Here is a 20,379-nt window from a genome sequence, read left to right as displayed (position 1 = left end):
ACCTACAAGAAGGATGTGGATAAATTGGAGAGAGTCCAGCGAAGGGCAACAAAAATGATTAGGGGTCTGGAACACATGACTTATGAGGAGAGGCTGAGGGAGCTGGGATTGTTTAGCCTGCAGAAGAGAAGAATGAGGGGGGATTTGATAGCTGCTTTCAACTACCTGAAAGGGGATTCCAAAGAGGATGGCTCTAGACTGTTCTCAGTGGTAGCAGATGACAGAACGAGGAGTAATGGTCTCAAGTTGCAGTGGGGGAGGTTTAGATTGGATATTAGGAAAAACTTTTTCACTAAGAGGGTGGTGAAACACTGGAATGCGTTACCTAGGGAGGTGGTAGAATCTCCTTGCTTAGAGGGTTTTAAGGTCAGGCTTGACAAAGCCCTGGCTGGGATGATTTAACTGGGAATTGGTCCTGCTTCGAGCAGGGGGTTGGACTAGATGACCTTCAGGGGTCCCTTCCAACCCTGATATTCTATGATTCTATGATCTAAAGTTACCACTCTCCTTACAATGTGTATGATAATCAAGATGGGCCATTTCCAGCACAAATCCAGGGTTTAACAAGAACGTCTGACGGGGGGGGGGTAGGAAAAAACACGGGGAAATAGGTTATCTTGCATAATGACTTAGCCACTCCCAGTCTCTATTCAAGCCTAAGTTAATTGTATCAAATTTGCAAATGAATTCCAATTCAACAGTTTCTCGCTGGAGTCTGGATTTGAAGTTTTTTTGTTGTAATATAGCAACTTTCATGTCTGTAATCGCGTGACCAGAGAGATTGAAGTGTTCTCCGACTGGTTTATGAATGTTACAATTCTTGACTGTTGCTCCATGCCCCCCAAAATGGACCCAGCTGAGGGGTCCTATTCTCTGTACCTACAAGCTCTGTTTTAAACCATGTTCCTATCATCTAATAAACCTCTGTTTTGCTGGCTAGAGTCACGTCTGACTGCAAAGTTGGGGTGCAGGACCCTCTCGCTTCCCCAGGACCCCGCCTGGGCGGACTTGCTGTGGGAAGCGGACGGAGGGGCAGAGGATGCTGAATGCTCCGAGTTCAGACCCAGGAAGGTGGAAGCCGTGTGAGCTTCTCGCCCTGCAGACAGGCTGCTCACAGAGAGGAGACTTCACCCGAGTCCTGCCTGGCTTCGTAGGGAGCAGTTCCAGAGCATCGCCCCTGGACTCCGTGACAAGTATCCTCTGCAAACTTTGCCACCTCACTGTTTACCCCTTGCTCCAGATCATTTAAGAATAAGTTGAATAGGATTGGTCCTAGGACTGACCCTTGGGGAATACTGCTAGTTACCCCTCTCCATTCTGAAAATTTACCACTTATTCCTATCCGTTGTTCCCTGTCTTTTAGCCAGTTCTCAAACCATGAAAGGATCTTCCCTCTTATCCCCTGACAACTGAATTTACATAAGAGCCTTTGGTGAGAAACCTTGTCAAAGGCTTTCTGGAAATAGCCTAAGTACACTATGTCCACTGGATCCCCCTTGTCTACATGTTTGTTGAGCCTTCAAAGAACTCTAATAGATTAGTACAGGGGTGGCCAACCTGTGGCTCCACATGAAGCTCTTCAGAAGTTAATATGTGGCTCCTTGTATAGGCACCGATTCTGGGGCTGGAGCTATAGGTGCCAACTTTCCAATGTGCCCCCCACTTCACCCCTACCCATGAGCCTGCTATGCCCTCGCTCCTCTCCCTCCCCCTCCAAGCCTCCTGCATGCCACAAAACAGCTGATCGGGAGGGATGGGGAGGCGCTGATGGGCAGCCGGTGGGCACTGGGAGCAGGCAAGAGCTGATGGGGGGGGGCTGCTGACATATTACTGTGGCTCTTTGGCAATGTACATTAGTAAATTCTGTCTCCTCCTCAGGCTCAGGCTGACCCCTTCAAAGAACTCTAGTAGATTAGTTTCAGAGTAGCAGCCGTGTTAGTCTGTATTCACAAAAAGAAAAGGAGGACTTGTGGCACCTTAGAGACTAACAAATTTATTTGAGCATAAGCTTTTGTGATTTCCCTGTACAGAAACCGTGTTGACTTTTGCCCAACAATTTATGTCCTTCTGTGTGTCTTACAATTTTATTCTTTACTATTGTTTCAACTAATTTGCCCAGTACTGACATTAGACTTACTGGTCTGTAATTGCCGGGATCACCTCTAGGGCCCTTTTTAAATATTGGCATTATATTAGCTATATTCTCAATGTAGATATAACAGAGAAGGTGCAGGGATAGAGGGTGTCACGAAGTGGGGATTTTCCCTTGTTATGTTGTATGTGAGTTTTACTGTTGAGCCTATGTGAGTTTTACTGTTTTGCATGAATACTGCCTGTGCCCCAGTTTCCCTGTGTGCTGCACCAATACCTTGGTGGTGGGAATAGGGGTGTGTGACTTCGCTGAGACCTCTGGAGCAGGTGAGGCTGCTCCAGCTGCCTGCACCTGTGCTATGACCAGTGTGTGACGTTGCAGTCCGTAGGCTTTATGGAAATATGCTTACTAATACGCTTTACGATAAATACCCCTTGTATGGTGTCATTAGAAAGCTTGTAATCTACAAAGTGTGTTCATCCTATTTGTTTGCATGTAGTATTTCTATATCTGGAGCTAGGAGAATAAGCTATAAAATTGTATCACTGATGTAAACATATTAAGTAGAGGCCATTAAGGGTGTTCCAGAAACAATCAGTTGTAAATGGCCTTAGTTACTTGAAAGACTTCCTGTGTACATGTGGGCTAGCCCATGGGGAATGGAGACTAGGGGTTTTACAGTGACATGTGATGTGACCATGTCACCTGGTACTGAAATCCATCTTAAATCTGGTACTTTTCCATTTAGAAGGAGGGGTGGGGACCCAGAGAGACAAAAGATTCCCGCCTTGTGCCAAAGGTATAAAAGGGGGTGGAGCAGGACAAAGGGGGCCAATCATAAGAAATCCCCTGCTTACCACCTGAGATGTCTGCTGGAACTAACATTACCTGGGGAAAGGTTTCAGAGTAGCAGCCGTGTTAGTCTTTATCCGTAAAAAGAACGAGGAGTACTTCTGGCACCTTAGAGACGAACAAATTTATTAGAGCATAAGCTTTCGTGAGCTACAGCTCACTTCATCGGGGGGAGAATCTCCCCACTATATTTTCCACGGTATGCATCCGATGAAGTGAGCTGTAGCTCACGAAAGCTTATGCTCAGATAAATTGGTTAGTCTCTTAGGTGCCACAAGTCCTCCTTTTCTTTATACCTGGGGAAAGGATTGGGCCCAGACGAGGAAGGAGTCTAATCTGTGAAAGAAGCTTATTGGAACATCTCTGAGGGGGGGAGATTACCTGTCATCAGTTTCTTAGGCCAGGCCTACACTAAGGGGGGGATCGACCTGAGAATACGGGAATAGCGTAGCTGAAGTTGACGTAATTAGGTTGACTTACCTCGGCGTCTTCATGGTGGCGAGTCGACTGCTGTCGCTCCCCTGTCTACTCTGCTTGTGCCTCTTGCGGCGCTGAAGTACCAGAGTCGACGGGAGAGCACTTGGGGTTCAATTTATCATGTCTAGACTAGACGTGATAAATCGACCCCCGATCGATGGATCGCTACCCGCCCTTAATGTATTAGGCTTAGACTTGCAGTGTTTTTCTTTATTTTGCTGGGTGACTTACTTTGTTCTGTCCGTTATTACTTGAAACCACGACAATCCTACTTTTTATAACATCACTTGTTTTTGTTTTTTTTAATATATTTTTATAAGGAGATATACCTATCTCATAGAGCTGGAAGGGACCTTGAAAGGTCATTGAGTCCCATCCTCTGCCTTCACTAGCCGGACCAGGTACTGTCCCAGACAGATTTTTTGCCCCAGATCCCTAACTGACCCCTCAAGGATTGAACTCCTAACCCTGGGTTTAGTAGGCCAATGCTCAAACCACTGAGCTATCCCTCCCCCCTGTTTTCACTTAAAACCTGCAGCTCTGGGAGCGTGGTTCAGACCCTGGGTCTGTGTTGCAGCAGGCTAGTGTGTCTGGCTCAACAAGACAGGGTTCTGGAAGTCCCAAGCTAGCAGGGAAAACAGGCTCTGAGGTAATTTCAGCACGTCAGGTGACAGTCCCAAGGGGGCATCTGTGACTGAACGACTCCCCAAGATGGACTTGGCCGAAAGTCACTGATTTCTGTGCTAACAAGTTCTGTTTTACGCCGTGTTCCTGTCGAATAATAAACCTTCTGTTTTACCCGCTGGCTGAGAGTCACTGCGGAGCTGGGGTGCAAGGCCCTCTGGCTTCCCCAGGAGCCCCGTCCGGGCGGACTCGTTGCGGGAAGCACACGGTGTGGAAGGGGATGCTGAATACTTCGAAGTCAGAGCCAGGAAGGTTGAAGTTGTGTCAGCTTCTTGCCCTGGTGACAGTGTACTGAGAGAGAGGAGACATGCTCCCCCAGAGTCCTGACTAGCTTCATATGGAGTAGTTCCAGAGCATCTCCTGGTGACTCTGACTTGTGGGGAGGGGAGAGAGTGTGTATTTTCAACCTCTGTGACACCTGAAGTGGTGAGTCGGAGGGATTCCCACCTTCTGAATTACTCCAGCAGTGTTTCCTCTTTTTGAGCCATGTAGAATTGATCTCCACTTTCTACAGTTCCACCGCTCAATGTGTCCTATGATTCAAGGTTCTCAGCCTTCTGTTTGTGGATCACAATTTGTTTTCTTTGCCCCTAAAACAGTAATTTAGGGCCAGAGATGAAAGTATCACAGACCTGGATGGGGAATTTGAATGGATCTGAAATACAGTGAGATGATTTGGAGTTTAAATCCCAGTTTCCACCTGTTGGCAAAGCCTGTTGTAGGACTTCTCCTACTGAGATGGGATTGTTTGCAGATGGGGAGGCTGGCTGGTTTGCTTTTTGTTTTTTTCCATTATGACAATACTAGAACTTTTGTAAATAATATGACTTAAATTAATGAGTGAAGGAGGTTTGAATGGCTCACAGGAGAATGCAATGGGAGAATCTCTTGTCCTGATTCTGAGTCGTACAACCAATAGCACTAACCTGCTTGCTTGCATAGATGTATTTTTTTCGTATACATATTTGGTTTATTGTAATAGGTTTAGAGATTTAATATTAAAGTAAGCTTGGCTGTAACGCAAGAGACCTAAAGGCCATATCCTGTATGTTAAGCTAAGGAAAGTTAACACATCTATATTAAGACCATTTACCCAGAAAAGTAAAGTTAACCTATATCTTGTTACCTAAATAAATAAATATTCACACATATGTCTATAACCTTCTATCTAGACCAACAGATAATGAAGAATGGCGTAGGGTTTTTTAATGTGGTACCCACAGACTTAACAGGAACATCACAAGGAAACTTAATGTGCATATATACGTGTCATCAATACGCCCAATTGTGGGTGAGGAATAAAATTTGGGCATAGGAGGAAGGATTTCCGGCACTTGTGCCCTATAAAAGAGGTGACCCACCTCGCTAGAGCACTTCACTCCTCCCCACTCACTCAACATGCTAAAAAAACTCAAGGGCCCAGCTGGGGTAGGGGGGCAGCTCTGGGGTTATGCCCTGAGGAGTGGGGAGCATTGGGGCTGCGGGTTTTTGCCCCGCAGGAGGCGTGGGGGCTCTGTGCTTCAGCTGCGGGGTCCTGTAGACACCCTGAAATCAGCTCATAGACCTCTGGGGGTCATGCTGCCCTACACGCTATTGCAGTAATGTTTGTACAAGGTGTGACGCTGGCAGAGCAGCTTATGTCAGAGTGTATTCAGGCCAATTGATGTGTGTATTAGTATAGATCAAAGCGATTGTTAAATGTTCAAATGTATTGGGTGTTTAAACCTCCTGAAAACTAGTGGAATGTTGTTTGCACTGTTTTCACTTATCTGTATCCTGTTACAATGTAATAGCAAAGAGTTGCATTGTGTAGACCCCTGTAACTAAATAACCCATCAAACGAGAATGAAGGTTTGTGGAATGCAAATGAAGAAAAGGTTAATTTCAAAACAAGTGGTGATAAGAAGCGAGATTCCTGGGCCGGGGGTGGGGGAGCGGGAGGGTGTGGTTTGCACTGTTGTTGCACATGGTGGGAATGGGGAACTGGGCTCTGCCTTAAAGCGGTGTCAGGCTTAGGGGGGCTGGGTTCAGAGCTGGAGGTTAGGGTTGGGGTGAGGATTGGGCTACAGTTTTGGTTCAGGGGTTTAGAATTGGGGAGCAAGTTATAGGGTTAGGGTTCCAGTTGGGTTCCGGGTAGGGGGTGGGGTTTAGATTTTGCGGGGAGGGTTTGTCCAGCAGCAGCAGCAGCATAGAAGTGCGGGTGGCAATAGGGTGCCAGCCAATAGTGATAAGTCTGGGGTCTTTTAGGTCGTTTTAGTGTCAATAGTACCCTAGGGAAGGGATAGGGTCATGTTTACGACAGGGGGCTAAACTGTTGGGGAAGGGGGTGGCAAGTTGACCCATCCCATTTTGCACTTCCCACACGGACATGCGCAATACGTCACATGCGTGGACGCACACACATCACACACGATGACACAAAATGACACACAAAACGACACACAACACCTCACACGACACACAATGCGACATGGAAAGCATCACACACAAAACATCACACACATGACACCGACACACTCAACACAACACAACCCACAACCTGTCACACAACACGACCCACACACACTCAAGACGACACACAGCAAGTCGCATGTCACACACAGCACGTCGCACAATTTGTCACATGTCGCACGTATCACTTCACACACAACACGTCGCACTACACACATGCACACGCACAACACGTGCGCACACGCACAACACGACACATGACAAAAGGGCGCACAATACAACACAAAACGGCACACATGACACTGACACACACAGGACACTGACACATCGCACATGGCACGCATGTACGTCGCACACAGCACGTCGCACAATACGTCACACGTTGCATGTCACACGCACAACACGTAGCACACAGCACGTCGAGCGTTGCTCGCGCATCACACGTCGCAGGTTGTAGACTGCACGTCGTATATTTTCAGGGGCTGCTCATTTCTCTGGCCAGGAATGGTGTCTCCTTCACAGGAGAAGGTTGCATCTAGGAGGAGGACTCCAGCTGGTGAGTTGCTTGCCTTCCTCCCATGTTTTTCTCTCTTCTCTTGTGTGTTGGCCAACTTTCTCAGTGTCTCTCTCCTCTGCTCTCCTGGTGCCGTCTCCCTTTGTAGGACATGGGTAGGTGTGCATTCCCCCACGTGAGGTCTCGGGAACCATGGAGAAGTCGGAGCAGACGAATATCATGCAGGGCAGTAGAAACGTTGCTGAAAGTACCTGAAGAGACAGAGGAACTGAGAAGGGGGAAGTCCAGACCAAGACAGGAATCTAGTCTGTAAAGAGAAACAACGGGAAGTCTAAGCTACAGAAACTCTTCAAGTTGCCGAAAGACATTTAGAATGAGAAAATACTTCTTGAATCTAGTCTCCTGAAGATCTTAGGAGTAGTATGTGTGTGTATTTGTAGTTGCTTAGTAATCTGCCTTCTTCTGTTGGCTATCCCTTACAATCACTGAAAATCTAACTTTTATAGTGAAACTGTTTTTTGTTTATTATTATTATTATTATTTATTCTTAAACCCAGTTTGTGCAACTGGTGCTCTGTGAGGAAATGCTTTGTGTATTACTCCAAGGGGTTGCCCGGTGTCACTGTTGGTCCATGAGGGAAATGATTTGTGCACTACCTGAATTGACCACGCATTGGCCATTGCTCCGTGAGCGAAATACTTTCTGCATTACCCTGACTGGCCACCCAGTGTCACTGTTGCTCCGTGAGGGAAATGGTTTGTGCATTACCTGAATTCGCCATACAGTGTCACTGTTGCTCCGTGAGGGAAATTGTTCGTGCATTACCCTGACTGGCCACCCAGTGTCACTGTTGGTCCATCAGTGAAATTGTTGGTGCATTACCCAGAGTGGCAACTCAGTGTCACTGTTGCTCCGTGAGGGAAATTGTTTGTGCATTACCCTGAGTGGCCACGGAGTGTCACTGTTGCGCCATGAGGGAAATGCTATCTGCATTACCCCGAGTGGCCACCCAGTGTCACTGTGGCACCATGAGGGAAACTGTTGGTGCATTGCCCAAAGTAGCCACCCAGTGTCATAGAATCATAGAATATCAGGGTTGGAAGGGACCCCAGAAGGTCATCTAGTCCAACCCCCTGCTCGAAGCAGGACCAATTCCCAGTTAAATCATCCCAGCCAGGGCTTTGTCAAGCCTGACCTTAAAAACCTCTAAGGAAGGAGATTCTACCACCTCCCTAGGTAACGCATTCCAGTGTTTCACCACCCTCTTAGTGAAAAAGTTTTTCCTAATATCCAATCTAAACCTCCCCCACTGCAACTTGAGACCATTACTCCTCGTTCTGTCATCTGCTACCATTGAGAACAGTCTAGAGCCATCCTCTTTGGAACCCCCTTTCAGGTAGTTGAAAGCAGCTATCAAATCCCCCCTCATTCTTCTCTTCTGCAGGCTAAACAATCCCAGCTCCCTCAGCCTCTCCTCATAACTCATGTGTTCCAGTCCCCTAATCATTTTTGTTGCCCTTCGCTGGACTCTCTCCAATTTATCCACATCCTTCTTGAAGTGTGGGGCCCAAAACTGGACACAGTACTCCAGATGAGGCCTCACCAATGTCGAATAGAGGGGAACGATCACATCACGTCCCTCGATCTGCTCGCTATGCCCCTACTTATACATCCCAAAATGCCATTGGCCTTCTTGGCAACAAGGGCACACTGCTGACTCATATCCAGCTTCTCGTCCACTGTCACCCCTAGGTCCTTTTCCGCAGAACTGCTGCCTAGCCATTCGGTCCCTAGTCTGTAGCTGTGCATTGGGTTCTTCTGTCCTAAGTGCAGGACCCTGCACTTATCCTTATTGAACCTCATCAGATTCTTTTTGGCCCAATCCTCCAATTTGTCTAGGTCCTTCTGTATCCTATCCCTCCCCTCCAGCGTATCTACCACTCCTCCCAGTTTAGTATCATCCGCAAATTTGCTGAGAGTGCAATCCACACCATCCTCCAGATCATTTATGAAGATATTGAACAAAACCGGCCCCAGGACCGACCCTTGGGGCACTCCACTTGATACCGGCTGCCAACTAGACATGGAGCCATTGATCACTACCCGTTGAGCCCAACAATCTAGCCAGCTTTCTACCCACCTTATAGTGCATTCATCCAGCCCATACTTCCTTAACTTGCTGACAAGAATACTGTCACTGTTGCTCCGTGAGGGAAATTGTTGGTGCATTACCCAGAGTGGCCACCCAGTGTCACTGTTGCTTCGTGAGGGAAATTGTTGGTGCATTACCCAGAGTGGCCACCCAGTGTCACTGTTCCTCTGTGAGGGAAATTGTTGGTGCATTACCCAGAGTGGCCACCCAGTGTCACGGTTGATCCGTGAGGGAAACTGTTCGTGCATTACCCTGACTGGCCACCCAGTGTCACTGTTGCTTCGTGAGGGAAACTGTTCGTGCATTACCCTGACTGGCCACCCAGTTTCACTGTTGCTCCGTGAGGGAAATTGTTTGTGCATTACCCTGAGTGGCCAAGGAGTGTCACTGTTGATCCAAGGGAAATGCTTTGTGCATTACCCTGAGTGGCCACCCAGTGTCACTGTTCGTCCATGAGGGAAATGGTTTGTGCATTATCTGGATTGGCCACCCAGTGTCACTGTTGCTCCATGAGGGAAACTGTTGGTGCATTACCCTGGCTGGCCACCGAGTGTCACTGTTGCTCCGTGAGGGAAATGGTTTGTGCATTACCTGAATTCGCCATACAGTGTCACTGTTGCTCCTTGAGGGAAATTGTTTGTGCATTACCCTGACTGGGCACCCAGTGACACTGTTGCTCCGTGAGGGAAATTGTTGGTGCATTACCCAGAGTGGCAACTCAGTGTCACTGTTGCTCCGTGAGGGAAATTGTTGGTGCATTACCCAGAGTGGCAACTCAGTGTCACTGTTGCTCCGTGAGGGAAATTGTTTGTGCATTACCCTGAGTGGCCACCCAGTGTCACTGTTGCTCCATGAGGGAAATTGTTCATTATTCTGAGTGGCCACTGTGGAAGTATAACATTGTATAAGTATAACGTTGTATAAGGGGACACGCTGGATACATTGTATATGAGAGGGCATGCCAAAACATGTTACAAAGTATCTGAGGGAGCACACGTAGGGACAGATAGCTTTTGAATGGAGAAGCAATTAAGATAGAGCCAGCACATCTAAGAAGCAGGCATCAGAATGGAAGGTGTGATGGGCAATTAGTTAAGTTAACTGGAAGCTGTTAAAGGAGATTGTTAAGGGTGGCAGGTAATTGAAGATACGTGACTGGTCTCAGGGATCTCGAAGGGTGGTGACTAAAATCTTTTTCTTCTTTTGTCTGTAACTTCTCTGTAACTTGTTCTCCAAAAAAATGTATAAATTAAAAGACACAAGCCCCACTCGGGGGGCTCACTTCTAAATGTATTAGCAGAGCAGCTTTGCTAATAAAACAGAGTGGTCTGATAAATTGTGAGTCTGAGTCAAACTTGGACAATTTGGAGGTTCTACCGAGATGGCAAGCGGCTTCACTGAGGCTGTGTGATCCTTGACTGCGTTGCAGGACGATCGTGGCAGCCGGCGCCTGGATGCTTAGTCCAAGCGATCCTCCACAAGACAGAAAGGTACACAGCAGCAGCGCAGTCTACGCCATTTAACTTGTTGGTTCTCACTCTGTTCGGGTAGGGGTCTTTGGATCCAGCTTCTGGAATCAGACGTCTCAGGTAATTATTATTTTTGTGCTTTAACCGGTTTGAGGACTGTCTTGTCTTTGTGTCTATCCGTCTTCCCCGTGGTGTGTGTGTGAATTTGGGAGCCATTTCTGTCCGGAGACTGGCTGACCAAGGGGTCCCCGTTCCCACGGTCTGAATAAGTGGAATCTGCACAGCTGCAGCCGCACCACGCCTTGGGTATAACCCCTGGTGTGAAAGCAAGGGCAGTTGAGGCAGTAGCCTGTGGGCTCCTTTCTGTGTGTTGCACCGGGTACTGCTCTGCTGAGCCCGAATTTCCTTCTTGTGTGAGTGCTGTGTGAAGTCCTCCTGGATGGGTAATCAGAAGTCTAAGGTAGAACAGTTCCCTAAGGGAACTCCAGCTTATTTTATGTAGGGTCCGGACTCTTGTAGGTTTCTTGAAAAATGGTCCAAATTAGCTCTAGAGAACCCCAAATTACAGTGGCCACTGTTAGGTTCTTGGGACAAAGATCAAGTGGACACTTTAAAAAGCAAACTCGTCCTCCCAAAAACCAAATTGGAGAGAGGAGAAGTAGACTGCTTCATGCAGTGGTGGGAAGAGGCAAATCGTAGATGGACTGAGTCAAAACTCACCTCTCTTAAAAATTCTATCAAAAAACTAACGTTCAATTGGATGCAGTCTCTCCCACCACTAGTCTGAGCGCTCCCCTTTGCCCAGCCCTGTGTAATGATCCAGATCAAACCCGACCCCCACCATACTCCTGCGCAAATAAGAAATCAGAGAAGGAAAAATCTTCAGTGACTACAGATAATGAAAGTGAAGAAGATACCCTCATTGGCCTCGCAGCTCTGCAAAATATTATGAAGAAATCCAAAGCAGACTGCAAAGATTCTCTTGACATCTCTTCTTGGAAAAGAGAACCTGACGGGAGGTTAATGAGAGACTCTGATCAAACTGTTGTGGCACCCTTACGAGTCCTTAAGATGGGAGAAAGTGAGTCCATATGGGATTATAAGCCCTGGACTCGTACAGAACTTTTATCTATAGTTAAAAGTTTTCCCAAACCACAGGAAAACTCTGTCAAATTTGCTGAGGAGTTTCTGTTAATCTGTGAAACCTATGAACCCTCTGAGACAGATCTCCTCCAACTGTGTAAATTGTTAGCTCCTGCCAGTTATTATGAAAAATGGTTGGCTGCCACAAACTGGCCAGCTGAGGCACGCCACTCAACCATAAAAAGTACTGGCCCAGATTCGGCATACAGAGACCAGAGTATGGCTCTTTGGAAGCGCCTGCATCAAGCCATTCCCAAAGTGTGGTCTCCTAAAACAAACTGGACAGCAATACGTTGCTGTAAGCAAGGGCAAGGAGAAAGCCCAGGCGACTATAGGTCCCGGCTAACTGATATTTTCCTACAACATTCAGGAATACAAGAGCCCGATGTAAATGGGCAGGGGGCCTTGGCACATGCATTTGTTGATGGTCTTCTCCCTGCCACAGGCAGCATGTTAAAATGAATAAGTGTGGGATGGGAGACTGAAACCATGGACAAATTGCTGGCAGTAGCAGAGCATTGCCACCGCACTTTAAAAGGAAAGGAGGAACAGTCCTCCCAAAAGTTAATGGCTCTGCAGATACAGCATTATTCAGGACTAAGCAGACCACACCGGGGACAGGGACGGGTTTGCGGAAGGGGGCGGGGGGCTGGATTAACTGGGGTTTGTAACTACTGTAAACAGCCTGGACACTGGAAAAAAAGAGTGTCCAAGATGACCTAATAATTGTATGGGAAATCAAGTGAACCCCCCGCTGGTTCCTCCAGCTGATCCCCAACCCTATTTTTCACCCCAACAATGACGGGATGCTGGGGAACCTCACAAAGTTTTAGCTCCCTTATTACCTCTGTCCCGTACTGGAGAATGTGTCCTGACTGTAAATGATCTCTCTCTCCCTTTCCTTGTTGATACTGGAGCTTCTCTTTCTACAATCCGCACCACTGACTTGCCTGAGGTTCCCGATCTGGAAAATCTGTCTGCTGTTGGCATTACAGGGATGCCTGCCTCTTGTCCCCTCTCAAAACCTTTGTCTGTTCAGGTCGGTCCCCTCTCTGAGGAGCATGCATTCCTCCTCTCTGATTCCACCCCTGCAAACCTTCTGGGACGGGACTTGCTATGCAAACTTGGCTGTTCTATTTACTGCTCCCCAGATGGTGTCTATCTGCAAATCCCTCAGTCTTCCTTATGTGATTCTGTAGCCTCCCTGCTGTCTGAAACTTCCCTCTCCACTCCGGTCCCTTGCTGTCCCTTAACTCCGTCCCTGGAGCACCTAATCTCTCAGGTTCCTTCCTCCCTATGGCCATCTCACCCATCTGAAGTGGGCCGATTAAATACTGACCCAGTTGGGATTACTGTAGACAATTCCAAACCTCTGCCTCGCCTGTCTCAGTATCCTTTGAATCCTGAGGCAGAGGCTGGGATTGCTCCAGTTATATCTGCATTAAAAGAACAAGGAATTATTGTCCCTTGTTTCAGCCCCTGTAACACCCCTATCCTCCCAGTTCAAAAGGCTGACGGCAAATCGTGGCGATTAGTTCAAGACCTTCGAGCTATTAACCGTATTGTCATACCTTCTTTTCCAGTGGTTCCTAACCCTGCTACAATATTAGCGTCTCTTCCTCCAAATGCAACCCACTTTACTGTTGTAGGTTTGTGCTCCACTTTCTTCTCTGTCCCAGTTCACTCTGAATCCCAGTATCTCTTTGCCTTCTCCTACAAGGGTCAGCAATATACATGGACTACCCTTCCCCAGGGGTATACAGAGAATCCATCCTATTTTTCTCAAGCCCTAGCCAGGGATCTCGCTGATCTGGTTTTCCCATCAGGATCCACACTGATCCAATATGTGGACGACTTACTCCTGTGCTCCCCCTCTCTGTCTGCCTCAGAAACTGATTCACTAACACTTCTCACAGCTTTAGCAAACAAGGGTCATAAGGCTTCTCGCACAAAATTGCAGCTCTGCCAAACCTCTGTCACATACCTAGGCTTCCTTCTCTCCCAGGGCTCCCGTACACTCTATCCAGCCCGGGTACAAGCCATCCTTAGCTTTCCCCAGCCTTGCTGTCCACGCCAGGTGAGAAAATTCTTAGGCATGACAGGGTTCTGTAGGCAATGGATTCCCCAATATGCTTCTCTGGCTAAACCACTCCAAGAACTCACTCGATCCTCTGTACCTAACCCCATGCCATGGCCACTTGAAGCAAATGCTGCTTTCATCTCCCTTAAGCAGAATTTAGCCTCTGCCCCTGCCTTAGGGTTACCTAACTATGACAAGCCTTTTACCCTTTTCTGTCACGAACAATCTGCTTGTGCCCTCAGGGTTCTTACTCAGGAGCACGGTGACAGAAATCGCCCGGTGGCTTATTTTTCTACAACCATGGACCCTGTAGCCCAGGGTTTACCCCCTTGCTTACGCGCTGTAGCTGCTGCAGCGCGCCTGGTCGAGATGTCTGAGTCCCTTGTCCTCTGCTCTCCTCTCACTCTCCTGGTTCCCCATTCTGTGGAAACTCTCCTTCTGCAACGCAACACTGCTCACCTCTCCTCTGCTCGCCTCACTAGGTATGAACTTTTGCTGCTTTCAGCCTCACATATCACTATTAAGCGCTGCTCCCGGTTAAACCCTGATACCCTCCTTTCTTTACCTAGTGATGGTGAACCCCATGACTGCCTTGTAACTGTCTCCGCTATCACTGTCCCGCGCCCCGACCTTTCAGATGTACCTCTCCCTAACTCTGACCTGGTATTATTCACTGATGGGTCCTGTTATAGAAATGACCAAGGCCACCTTCTTGCAGGGTATGCTGTGGTCTCTGTCTCTGAGACCATAGAAGCTGCGCCCTTACCCTCTGTGACCTCTGCCCAGGTGGCTGAACTGATTGCTCTAACCCGTGCCTGCTTTCTAGCCGAGGGGCTCTCTGCCACTATTTTTACTGATTCTCGGTACACTTTTGGGGTTGTGCATGACTTTGGCACCCTCTGGCAGGCTCGAGGTATTCTTACCGCTACTGGTACCCCTATCAAGAATCGCCCCTACATTGCCGCCCTCCTGTATGCAGTTTTAATACCGTCTGCCTTGGCAATTGTTAAGTGTACTGGCCACTCAGCGGCAGACACCGAGGTGGCAATGTTGTACCAATAAAATAAAAACCAGCAGGATCTTATTAAAGGGAAAAAGGCAAAATACCACATTTATTGTGAATACAGAAAGAATCATAGTAAGCAGTTAGTTATAGTTATAACATTCCATTCAATCTCATATTTATTCTCACATTCATTCATACAAACACACACACACACACACACACACACAGGTTCTGCAAGGTTGTTATCATAGTTACCAGCCTTAGAGTTGCTCATGCCAAGTCACTGGCCAGGTGGCCTGGACATGAGGAGGGAGCAGGGCCTTGTCAGATGCTCATCTGATGCTCCTGGAAGTTGGTTTGCAGAATCAGACCCCCAAAGTTCTCACTTTTTAGAGTCTATTTTTATAGGAATTTCTTCCTATGCCAGTCTATGGGAATTGCTTCATCATGCTGTTGCTGAATCAATCAGCAGATAGCACATTCCTGACAGCTCCAAGATGTTATCTTGTTCTTTGGTTCTCCCATTCTTGAGGCTGTTGGGTGGATTCCAGTCTGCCCTCCGGGTGGGGTCCTCTGGTTATTTCCACTTGACGCCTTCTTCAGCCGATGGACACTGGATTCTTAGGCTGGCACCTCCCTGATCATTCAGTTATTATCCACACCAAGCATCCATCCACATACATCCTCTATCTCTATTTTAATGACAATTGTTAATACAACAAAAGGGTGGGGAGTCTCTGGGTGCTGTTTCTGTTGTTAGAGTATTGTTTTGAGTCTCTCTCTCTGTGAACTGCTTTGAGAACAGACTCTGTCTTAGAATGTACTAACACAGTTAGCAGCTTGCAAGTTTCACACATAGAGGGAGAGAAACAATACCAAAAACCAAGAGACCTCTTAATTAGTAATACCCTGGAATTTAAACTCTGGGGAATCAAACTCATTTGTGATTTTAATACAGAACTTCTTTAATATGATCCAACAGCAAAAGGTAATGCACTTGCTGATGCTGCTGCAAAACATGCCGCCACTATAAAACCTTCACCAGAAGCGTTTCTTGGTCCCCTCTCTGTCTCTGTAATGCCACCATCCCTGTCTCATCTCTCTCAGCTCCAGGATTCTGCCCCAGAAACAGAGAAAGACATCTGGAGTGCTTTGGGTTGCTCTTTGCATTCTGATTCCCTTTGGCGATCGCCCACCGGTACCTTTGTAGCCCCCCTCTCATTCTACCTGTCTCTAGCCGCCCTGCTACGTGGTGTTTTGCATGTTGGCAAGGAGGGGATGGTCTCTGCTATGAGTAAGGCGGGGTGGTGGGCTCCCCATTTCAGCTTCTTTGCAACCCGCCACTGTGCCGCTTGTGTTACTTGTCAAAGCCACAATGTAGGCAAATCTGTAAAAGTAACACAAGGGTTCTGGGGTTTGCCTCAAGCACCTTTCCTACACTGGCAACTTGATTTTGTACAAATGCCAAAGTGTCAGAAATATGAATTCATTTTAGTTATAATATGTCTGTTTTTGGGTTGGATTGAAGCCTTTCCCTGTCGCAAAGCTGATTGATTGTCCGTTGCAAAATGTCTGTTAAACCACATTATCCCTACCAAGGGAATTCCTGCCACTTTGTCTAGTGACCGGGGAACACATTTTACTGGAAAAATTGTTCAACATCTAAACCAGGTCACCCACCTGTTGCACTGCCCTTACCATCCACAGAGTGCAGGGGCAGTTGAAAGGCGAAATGGTGTGCTTAAAAATAAGCTGGCAAAAATATGTAGTTCCACAGGGTTAAACTGGCCAGCTGCTTTACCACTGGCCCTTATGGAAATTCGATCATCCCCATCCCAGAGACACAAATTGAGTCCATTTGAAATCATCATGGGACGCCCTATGCGAACAATGGCTACTATTACCCCAGCCCCAGACCTAAACCTAACTTACAGCATGCTCCTCCAGTACTGCAAAGGGTTAATGCAAGCTGTGAGCTCCTTCCATTCGCAGGTGCGAGCAGCTTGGCCGACGGAACCCACCTCTGCTGCCTGTCACACTCTTGAGCCTGGTGATTGGGTCTACCTGCGGCACCACCTTCGGAAGCACGCCTTGGAACCCCGGTGGAAGGGTCCATACCAGGTACTGCTCACCACCCAGACAGCAGTGAAATTATCCGGCATCGCTGCATGGATCCACGCCTCACAGCGCCACCTCAAGGGGACCAAGCACCTCTGCAAGACCACGCGGAACCAGCTTCAACCCCAGAAGACAAAGAGGAACAGCCTGCAATACCTTACAATCTGCGCTCTCATAAGGGTTGCCAGAAGCAGAGGGTAAGCAGACAGCAGGACCCAACAAACAAGAAGCAGTAGTGAGCCTATCGCCTGCTGCCTGGTGGACATAAAACCGTGACTGCGGTTCCCTCGAAAGGGGTTGTCGGAACCAGAAAGGGTCCTGCTTCCAACATGTGTCCTTTGAGAAGCTTAATCCTCAGCTACTGTGTCCTGAGGGTCTGGGGAATCCAGAGTGACAGTGACAATGCTTTCATCCAACAACAGGTGCAGATAGCCCAGATCCTGAATATTTCTAATTGCTGGGTCTGCAGCCACATCCCAGCTCACTCACAAGCTAGTATCCCCACCATGGCAATCCCTTTGAATTCCCCAGAGCTTGCTGGAGAACCCTATCCACTTAAAAGGACATGGAAGGAAAATGACACTTGGGGGCTGGGAAAAACATATGTTCCTAAACTTATAAGTGTGGTGAAAGGAAAGGGCCACTGGTGCTGGGTGTGTAATGGGACAGGGCTGAATCTAGGGAGGAGCAGCTGTCTCCAATACATCGTGTCCCATGGTGTATGGGACTATTGAAACAAGGTTGGAGAATGGTGAACCGGGTATGGAAAGATAAACTTCCTCTCAACCTGGGATCAAACCAAAGATTCAATCTCTTGCTCCCCCTACAGCCTCCCTGAGAAAAACAGCACCATCTACAAATGTCATGTGAATGCTACCTCTTCTCCCAGTGAAAATCATCCTGTGCCCTTTGGGGGATACTATTCCTCCTTTGTAAATTCTTACATGTCAAAGGGTTGCAGTCAACCCTTCCCAGCTTTAATGGGACATCATTGGGTTTGTGGGGAAAATGCTTACACTGTGTTACCAGCAAATTGGTCAGGTATCTGTTATCCTGCTCAGCTTTTCCCACAATTCCGGGTGCTTCAATCCCTCCCACAAAAACACCTCCGTAATTTCAGGCGAAAAAGGAGGGACTTGCCAGATGCTAAATGGTATGTGGATAACATAAGCCCCCTAACTTGGGAAGAAGCTGTTGGCATTTCTTTAGTCCCAGTAGGGGGGGTAATCCACCATGCAAAAAGGCTTTTAAGGTTACAAGCGGTGGTTGAGATCATGGCCAATGAAACAGGAGAGAGCTTAAAAGCTCTAGCCAAAGAAGCAGGAGCGGTCCGACAAGTGGCCCTCCAAAACCGTCGGGCATTAGATATAATACTGGCAGCCAAAGGTGGGACCTGTGCTCTAATTGGAACAGAATGCTGTGTATACATACCTGATAATACTAATGAGGTAATAAATCGTGCTAGCCATCTGGAGCAAATTGCATACCTTCCCCACGAAGAACCAAGTTCCTTGTGGAAATGGATAAGTAACTTATTCAGTTTCTCTAGTCTGGGAAACTGGTTGTTTCAAGGAATCCTGACTATCCTATTTGGAATTCTAATAATCTTTGTGAGTTTTCAATTGATTTCTTGTTGTATCCAAAACTGCACAAGACACACCATCCATCAGGTTACCCCTAACCAGAGTGCTAATCTAATGTTGTTAAATGTCACCAGTGAAAGTAATGAAAAAGAACGATTGATGTATGGAATCCAGTAAGTCATTGGTCATGGCCATAGCCTTGACCAAAAGGGGGGATGGTGGAAGTATAACATTGCATAAGTATAACATTGTATAAGGGGACATGCTGGATATATTGTATATGAGAGGGCATGCCAAAACATGTTACAAAATATCTGAGGGAGCACATGTAGGGACAGTTAGCTTTTGAATGGAGAAGCAATTAAGATAGAGCCAGCACATTTAAGAAGCAGGCATCAGAATGGAAGGTGTGAAGGGCAATTAGTTAAGTTAACTGGAAGCTGTTAAAGGAGATTGTTAAGGGTGGCAGGTAATTGATGATACGTGACTGGTCTCAGGGATCTCGAAGGGTGGTGACTAAAATCTTTTTCTTCTTTGGTCTGTAACTTCTCTGTAACTTGTTCTCGAAAAAACTGTATAAATTAAAAGACACAAGCCCCACTCGGGGGGCTCACTTCTAAATGAATTAGCAGAGCAGCTTTGCTAATAAAACAGAGTGGACTGATAAATTGTGAGTCTGAGTCAAACTTTGACACCACCCAGTGTCACTGTTGCTCCGAGGGAAATGCTTTGTGCATTACCCTGAGTGGCCACGGAGTGTCACTGTTGCTCCATGAGGGAAATGCTTTGTGCATTACCTGAATTCGCCATACAGTGTCACTGTTGCTCCATGAGGGAAATTGTGCATTACCCTGAGTGGCCACCGAGTGCCACTGTTGCTCCGTGATGGAAATTTTTTGTGCATTATCCTGAGTGGCCACCCAGTGTCACTATTGCTCCGTGAGGGAAATGCTTTGTGCATTCCCCCGAGTGGCCAGCCAGTGTCACTGTTCCTCCATGAGGGAAATGGTTTGTGCATTATGTGGATATGTGGATTGGCCACACAGTGTCAGTGTTCCTCCATGAAGGAAACGGTTGGTGCATTACCCAGAGTGGCCACCGAGTGTCACTGTTGCTCCGTATGGAAAATTTTTTGTGCATTACCCTGACTGGCCACCCAGTGTCACTGTTGCTCCGTGAGGGAAATTGTTCGTGCATTACCTAGAGTGGCCATCGAGTGTCACTGTTGATCCATGAGGGAAATGCTTTGTGCATTACCCTGAGTGGCCACCCAGTGTCAGTGTTGCTCCGTGAGGGAAATTGTTGATGTATTACCTAGAGTGGCCACCCAGTGTCACTCTTGCTCCATGTAGAAAATGTTTTGTGCGTTACCCTTTCTGGCCACGCAAGACAACACACATATTTCACACAAAACATCTCACACACACAACACGACACACCACACTGACAAACACACAGAACACGTCATTCATACACACACGTCTCTCACACACACAAAACACATGACACTGACACACACAGACAACATGACACACAAAAATCGACACACAAATGACACTGACACACACACAGACCACCAACAAGACAAATAAAACGGGTACACAACATGTCACACACTCAACACAACATTCAAGACAACACACAGCATCAATACACAACACTCAAGGAAAACACAAGACTGACAACACGTCAATACATACACACAACACAATATGCAACTCCTCACATGACACACAAGACGGCACACAACACGCAAC

At 47.3% G+C, this 20,379-nt stretch overlaps 1 pseudogene; it reads left to right on the top strand.

Moving 5' to 3' along the window:
- Nucleotides 1-605: 605 nt before the first annotated feature.
- The window catches only part of LOC140901007 (uncharacterized), a 38,182-nt pseudogene continuing 18,408 nt past the window's right edge, over nucleotides 606-20,379 (top strand).

This window comes from Lepidochelys kempii, chromosome 20, assembly GCF_965140265.1.
Source record: "Lepidochelys kempii isolate rLepKem1 chromosome 20, rLepKem1.hap2, whole genome shotgun sequence".
Taxonomy (NCBI): Eukaryota; Metazoa; Chordata; order Testudines; family Cheloniidae; genus Lepidochelys; species Lepidochelys kempii.
The sequence above is the reverse complement of the archived record's forward strand: the minus strand, read 5'-3'. Positions and strand labels throughout refer to the sequence as shown.